We start from the raw sequence: 8,523 nt of genomic DNA, 5'->3' as shown, positions 1-8,523 counted from the left end.
TATAATATAATAATATAATAAATCGTGTATATTTAAGTCAGTTTATAATGCATTTATTGTATCTTAACATAGTTGCAAAAGTATAGAGTAAAAATTACCCATTGCTATAAATTAAGCATTTTATCATTAATTGTAGTTGTACCTTTTAATGCATATACTATAATTCGTTATTTACTTATTACTTTTATAAAAGTATAACTTACAGTTGCATCATGAATTCAGAAAAAAATGCTAGAATAAAGAGTATGTACATTTTTCAAGGATTTTGATACAGATCTTCAGATTAGCTGCAAAAGCTTTTACCCATACCTACTCCCACAGGCAATGGGGCAACGGATGCAAAACATGGGCATATGCATGGTAGGAAGAGTGGGAGGAAAGGGAGGTTAGAGAAGGAACTGGGAGCCAGATCACACAGGGCCTGGAGATGATGGTAATGGCTTTGACTTTCACCCAGAACAAGATGAGTAGCATAGAAGAGTTGTAATCAGTAATCTGATTTATTTAAATTTTAAAGAAATCTAGAGCCAAAGAAAGAAAACCAGGAGGAGACCATTACAGTAATCCAGCTGAGAGAGGGTCAGGGCTGTGGTGTGGAGATGGTGGGTAGAGATCGGATTCTGGATACAAAAGCGAAGGTAATGACGACAGGGTTTGCTAAATGTGAGGAGGTGGGGGGGGCGGCGTGATGCTAATGATGACTGCAAGGTTTTTAGCTTGAGATAATGGAAGGAGAGATCCTGAGTTGGGAAAGCTTGTGGGTGGAGCTGGTTTTCTGGGAGAAAAATCAGCCATTCTGTTTGACAGAGTTTGGTTTGAGACGTCTTTGAAAGACTAAATAGGTAGTTGAATAGACTACTGAGATTCAGCATTTATTATTCTGCCCAATCCACAATTCTTTCCTGAATTATGGCCATTATTTTTCCTAAAATGCTATTTTTCTAAAAAATAATTCATTTTTATTAACACAAATTCATACACAGAATTATCTTTTTTATACTTTGTATACATAGTTAGATCTTTGTATATTATAAAGTTGTAGTTTTCTTTCCTTCTTTTTTCTTTATTAAGCTAGTTAACAATTGGATGTGTCCTTATTTGTCTTTATGAGTAGATCTGAATATTTTCATTTAATTTTTATCACTTCTATGCATAAATTTCTTAATTTTGTCTCTATATTTATTGATCTATCTTTTCTGTTTCTTTGTGTTCTCTTACCTTTCTTCTAGCTTTTTACTTTGAATAATTGGTTAAATTATTTTCATTATTTCTGTTTACCAATACAATGTCTAAGGCTGTGAATTTGTGCCCAATAAAAGCCTTGGCAAGAACCCATGCCTTTTTTAAATGTATTTGGTTCTTATTTTTGTGTTTTGTAGTATTTTGAAATTTGTCGTTTTTTTGTATTTCTAGTTCTCATTTATCCTTTGACAGAACATTTATTTAAGATATTGTGTTTTGTTCTTTACGAATGTCCAAGTTGTTTGACTTTAGTTATGGTTTGTTATTAGTGCTATTTCTTCTGGGCTCTAAAAATTCTGCATTTTACAATCCCAGATTTTGTACATTTGGGGTATGTTTTTGAGAAAAAGGCATGTTAGCTGATGGGGGACCAGACATAATAATATCCATTATATCAACCTCATTAATTGTACCCTGAAATAAAGGGAACTTTCTTTTCTGTTGCAAACAATGGTTCCTTTTAATCTACCAGGTGTAGTTAAAGGTCCTTAGCCTCATTCCCTCTTGTGTTGGTATCTTCTCCATTCTTCTGTTGCTGATGATCACAGGCATCATATTTCTTAGATCCCTTTTTTAACTTTGGAAAATGTCCTTTTCATTTTATTGCCCAAGAAGCATACCCTAAAAGTGTTTACCTGAGGACATCAGCAGTCAGCAGTACTACAGGGTATCAAATTTAAATCTCACCAAATTTAGTCTTCAATTTTCTTCTGCCCAGGAAGGTTTGCCCCTGTCTCTCTCCTGTGTTTGGAAACCCTGTTGGGACTTCAGTTAGATGTAAAGATAACTCTCCCTTGTGTCCATACATCTCGAGCTCCAGTACTCTGGAGCTCCTTTAGACCTAGATGTCCTCGTATGCTGATAGATTAATGAACACATCCACGAGATAAGCAGAGTTGTATTATAGAGAAAGCACTCAGATTCTGCTTGGCTACATCCCTGGATTTGGTCATTTCAATTGGAATAGAGAGATGGGGTATTTTGAAACCTCTGTAGAATTCATAATTTAGCCTCAAAACTACACTTTTTTAGGAATGAGACACAAGAATGGAAAAAAGATGTTAATTCTAAAGTATCATGGAAGAGAGCACAATGTGAAGAGAAAGGAGAGAGAAAACTAAGTTTTGTCTCTGAAATAGAAACCAGATTAATTGAAAATAAAGTCACTGAAAGGAAGTATTTCACTTGCTTTCATATCATTCATTATTTCTTTATTTTTTCTTTCAACAATCATTTATTGTGTTATCTGTATGCCAGACATGTGCTATGAGACTTTCAATAATTAAAATGAATTAAATTAAAAATTTTAGTTGAATGAGATAATCTGTGCATAGAAAGCACTCAAATGGTTATTGTTATAATTATTATATTGTGTGCTATGGATATTTACAGAAGAAGAAATTATTTCAGCTTAAATTTTAAAAAAATAATTGAGAGAAGGAATTAGGGAAGTTTTTGTGGAAGAAGTGTACTTTGAGTTGTACTTCTAAATAAGGGAACCACTTGTCTATTTTCCACCTAGTCCAGTTGTGCTGTGTAGAACCATCCCTGGCTTCTCTCTCTTGGTCTGTTGAGCAGACTCTGACTCAGCAGGTGTTAATCAAGCTATCTGCTTCACTGTCTGTCTTTTGTGCCACTTAGGTTGGACCTGCTCTTATTTGACCTTATCTGTTGTTAATTTATTCCTTGAAAGGAACAGTGAGTGAATGAGACTCCAATCAACAATCAACAATAAAGACTATTCCTGCCCTGCATTTTAAATAGACACATTTTAACGAAGGGGAATTAAAAAGATTCAGGTGCATTTTTAAACAAAATGAAAACCCAATCAAATAAGGATTATACTCAGACAAAATCGTCTTGCATCAAGGTCTTTTATAGGCAGTTAGCGACTAGGTAGAGACTGAAGGCATCACACACCATATGGCGAGATAAATATGGCTTATTTTTAAAATTGTATTTGTGTCACACAGTTAAACATTAAAACTATGCACTTCTAAAGATGAAGCTGCAAAACTTGAAGTTTTGTAAGTTTCATTGTAACCACTTTTGAGATTTTTGAAGATATAAAAGCTATAGTTGGAAGCAGAATATCTAAGTCACACAATTCCAGGAAACTATTTTTAAAAAGGTGTAAACAGAAAATAACAACTTGTAATCCAACCCATAAAGCAACTCAAATAATCACCAATATTCACTCCAAGCTACACCCGCCCATTGAGCACAAGACATCGATGGCTATATCTCCCTGAAGCCCAGCAAAGGAAATCAGAGCTCCGGGATCTGACTTGTCCCAAGAAGAAAGTGGAGCTGAACCACTGCAAGCCCGGACATCATATTCAGACTGTTACAGCAGAGTTTAAGTAAAACTGAAGTAAGCAGGTTGTGTTTGTTTTATCAGTACAATGAATCTGACTTCTGATAGATATTATAACAGAACTACAGCCTAAATTGAAAATTGGCATTTTATTTCTACATCCTATACATACTGGATTTGAAAAAAGAAAAAACAAATAATAATTTTTCTTAAATTTAAAAGTAATATTTAAAATATTAATCTAATTTTTAAAAATATTTTAAGAAAAAATTTTCTCTCGTGTTTCTTTATCTCGATTTAAAAATTGAAAATAACTGAAGACCACAAAGAGTACCATCTAATAAAAAGTGCCAAAGCACAAACCTGGAAAAAAGCTGTCAAAGAAAGACATCATCGCTTGGATTTCTTGTTCCCTTTGTCATCTATAAATGCCGGCAGTAAGGTTCTCATCTCAGAGGGCTATTCTAAACATTAAATTACTTAACATGTAAATAGGGCTCTTATCACAGTGTGTAGAATATAATAAGCATAAATGTATTTGTTGTCTTTTTAATAATTATTATTGATATTTAATGATTGTTATTTTTTTTTTGATGGAATAGAGATGTGATCTAGATAATCCAGGGTAGTGGAAAATTCAAATAACTTTTAATTTAAAAAAATAACATTTAATAATATTTTCCATTTGGTGAGCATTTAATAAGTGCTAAATGTTTTATGTAAACTATCTCACTTAATTTTTACAATAATCTAATGAGATGGGATTTATGGTTATCTCAATATTATAATTAGAAAATCTGAAGCTTAGAAAGATTAAGTCAATTGTTTAAAATTTATTGGAGTGACATTGGTTAATAAAATTACATAGGTTTCAAGTATACAATTCAATAATACATCATCTGTATATTGCTTTGTGTGTTCACCGCCCAAAGTGAAATCTTCTGTCACCATATATTTGACCCCCTTTACCTTTATCTACTTTCCTTCTGGTAACCACTAAACTGTTGTCTATGTCTAAAAGTTTTTGTTTGTTTGTTTTGTTCAATTTCTCAAATTAAGATTAAGTCTATTTACTGGAAAGTAGCTGCATCAGCATTTTATTCAGGCAGTCTCATTGAAGCAGCTGTTTTTAACAACTAAAATCTAAAACAAACAAAGGCAGAATTTTTAATGGCCAAGATCAATATGTAAATCAAGTGAAATCTAACCTAAAATGTATTACGTTTCTGTATAGGATACCATAAACAAAGTCATATATGCTGCATATATGACAAATGTGACTAATATATGCAAACCATACAAGAGTTTAACATTTATTTGGGAAAAAAACAGCAATCAACAATACTAACAGGACCTCAGGAAATCTTCTTGAACTTTAAGATTTAGGTACATATGTCTAAATCCTGGTGTCCCTCAACTGTTCTTTTCCATAGTGTTTGTTTATATGTAACTCATACTTTGATACTTGCAAAGAAAAAAAGGCAGGAATCGGTTGGGATTTCAGGATAAATTTATATGGTTCCACTCTTAGAATGAGGGACCAGTACACAGTGGTTGAAATTTCTTATTTGAGAATGTGCTAAAATAATAGATCCCAAATAACCCACAGTCTGGGAATTAAAGAGTTTTCTTCCTTCAGGTTACTTAGCAAGAATGGGGAGTTAGACCTCACAGCTTCTCCAGAGGTTCCACATGAACCCATCAGGTTGAAACTCTAGGTTATCTCTACCTTTCTTGTCTCCCATCTGCAACAATACAACATGGCAGAGAGAACACTTAAGAGAGCATACACTTCCTTCTTACACTCCCAAACATTGCCAACACTATTGATAACATGATTAAATCTACTTAGGAAACAAAGATACATAGTTTCACTTCTAAATTATGACCATCAGTTAAATGCTCACAGAGAAGCAGTACTTATAGACAGGTGAGAACATTCGTGGTCTTCTTATCCCCAACCATATCTTGCATTTGGACCTGCAATGTCTTTAAAAATCTTAATCCTGGCATCTTTTGTTTTCTATGGACTTAGAACAGGCTTGATGAACCTTTATTATGTAATTAGTATTCATTTTTATAAGTCGTCTCCCTTTCTGGTTGCTTTTAGCTCAGTGTCCTGGCATCCCCTGCCCCTCCTTCAGCACTTTCATACTATCTGCAAGCTAGTGCAACATTTACTTCTTTCTCTGCAAACACAGATGTGGCACGCCCACTATAAGATTTTAAAAACAAAGGAATCATCTGCGGTGACAGGAAAAATTAAAACCCACACAAGAAAAATTGGTGCGATAATGGAGTAGAGAGGGATTCCACAATCCAGGATCTCCAATACACTTGAATTCCACCACTGATTTCTGGTACCATAAAAGAAAGATTCCACTCTTTCAGACCACAGTAGCATAATTTTACTTTCACCTACATGGCAGCAGCTTTGATCTGAAGTTGTGTGCTCTGAAAAGTTAATGTAAAAAACTGGGGTGGGCATAGCTACCCAAATGAGTCTGCGAAGAAACAATGAAAAATACCCAGATCTTATAGCACAAGTGCTAAAAAGAAGAGATTGCTCCAGTGCTGGCCGGTTGTTGTTTCAAACACTGGAACTTTGATCTTATACTCAAAAGACTTGACTTGCTGAATAACAGAATTATTTCTTTTTTGCGATTGTATAAATAGTTTGTTGGTACTGACATTGCAGGAGTTTAAAATACAGCACCCCCTCAATTCTGAGCCCCTTGCACTTGAAAGACACCTTCCATGTAAAATACTAAGACAAAGTTTGGGTAAACTCCATGAGAATACAAATTCCATGAGAGTGTAAATGGGGAGCCACATTCCCTGTCTTGCACCTTTAATGTCCATTATCCTACCTCTTGACTATTTTGAGAATAAACAAAAGTAAAATCAATCTTGAAATATGTCTAAATTTTTATTCTCACAAATCCTTAAACACAGACCGAACTCTGTGGTTTAGCTCCTTACTTCCTCTCCTTCCTTTAGTTATACCGAAACTACATTAAATAATACATTTAATCATATAAAATAAGTATAACCATAACTAAAATCTGTAAAACCTGATATGAAGTACATTTTAACTATAAAAAGAGAGCAAGTATATTATCACATTTCTAAAGCCCAGGGCCTCTTTAAAGGTCCAGAAAAGAATTAAATCAAAGTACTATCCCAAAGATGCTTTCTGAGTTCAGTTGTCATAATTTGACTTTCTGTATCTCTTAAATTCAAATCTCAAATGCAGCATTATTCAATTCTCAAGGATCTAAATCCACATTATTCTTTTCCTATGACTAGCCAGTGGTATCTAAGGATAAGCTCTATTGGCTGGCAGTATGAAGGTGTTACTTAGAGTAACAGACTTGCCCAAAGTAAGAATGAGAACAGACCTTATAAGTCAATGTAATTAAAAGTATGGTCCACAGTTATCTGCACTAGAATTTTGAGAGGGGTTTTGGAAGAAAATAAATATGACTGGGCTCCACTCAAACTCTGAATCAAAATCTTTAGAAAAAAGTTCTGAGTATCTGTATTTGAAAATTTTCCTCATTAATTATTAATAGTGGAAATCCTCAAGCTACTATTATAAGTTATCTCATAATTCAGATAATATCTGAATATATGTGCACAAGCACATGTACACATGTAAGAATATAAATATATATTTTTTCCTTTGTAGTTTAAACAAATGAAACAATGCCACATTTTTGTTTTAACCACAGCTATAAATCCTTCTGTATTATATATGTTCAATATGTTCTGCATTAGAATAAGCTGATGGTTTTCTAAGTTAGTAACTTTCCAGACCCTAAACCTAAACTGAGAGTTCTAGAGATGCGATTTCCATTATCAGCTTTACCACTCACTTTTTGAGTGATATTGGATATCATTATCCTCAAAAACGAAGGGCTAGCTGTCTTTGAGAACTTTATCAGTTCCAAAATAAATAACTATTGAACATTGATTTGAAATCTGAGGAACTATATGATTAAGAGACAGATTGTGAGACAAATGGCAGCCTTCCACTCATGTACTCTCAATAGAACACTAGGAAAAATTGCAATCTCATGTGCCTAATTAATTCTCTAATTTGATTAAAAATTACATTTGATTTGCTTTGCAAAGGGCACTGACACAGACCTTATCAATGACTCTAAATGCATAGTCTCCAAATGACAGAAAAGAAAGAGTTTCTTATACTGGGATCAGAGTTTTTCCCGAGCAGAGAAGTTTAATGCCTATGTGGCTGATTCTGATTCCTGAAAAATATATTAAATTCAAGGATATGGACAATACAAATAGCAAGTGGTGAAGTGACAGCTTAATTCTAATCAGAAAAAATAGTCAGAAAGGTAAGTGATCAAGAACAACAGATAAACCACAACTGAGTTTGTTCTGTAAAGCCAACCAAGAGTCGAACAGGCATACTAAAGCAGTCCATTAAGCTACCACAAAGGAATTCATTGGAATAGAATTTTTCTAAGATTGTTTATGTGAATGCTTAGGAGATTTGAATTGTTGCTCAAGGCAGTTGTTCTTAGCAAGTCAATAAATTGGAATGAAGATATATACTTCACATCTAATACATTTATTTCCCCATCTCATATTCATGTTTGACAACAGATTTTCATTTTTAAGATGTGTTAAATTCAGGGTAAGAATGGATTGAAATATCATATATTGAACACAGAAATCAGAAACAAAACTGAGAAGTCACACCAGGCGTGCCAGGCACTGCATGATAACAGGAGCATAAGAACTGAAGCCAGATTTGGAACATGAGTCACAGGAATGGGCTAACTTTCTTTTTGTTACTTAAGAATGCATATTGCTGGAGAAATTCTGGCTTTGAAATGGGAGTAAAATTAGTGGTAGAAATATTCATGATATGTGAGTTCCTCTTAGATGCATGATATGTTTCTCTGTATGTAGCAATAGATTTAGGGTGTTTT

The sequence above is a fragment of the Pteropus alecto genome, unplaced genomic scaffold (assembly GCF_000325575.1).
Source record: "Pteropus alecto unplaced genomic scaffold, ASM32557v1 scaffold155, whole genome shotgun sequence".
Taxonomy (NCBI): domain Eukaryota; kingdom Metazoa; phylum Chordata; class Mammalia; order Chiroptera; family Pteropodidae; genus Pteropus; species Pteropus alecto.
This window is presented reverse-complemented; position numbering follows the sequence as displayed.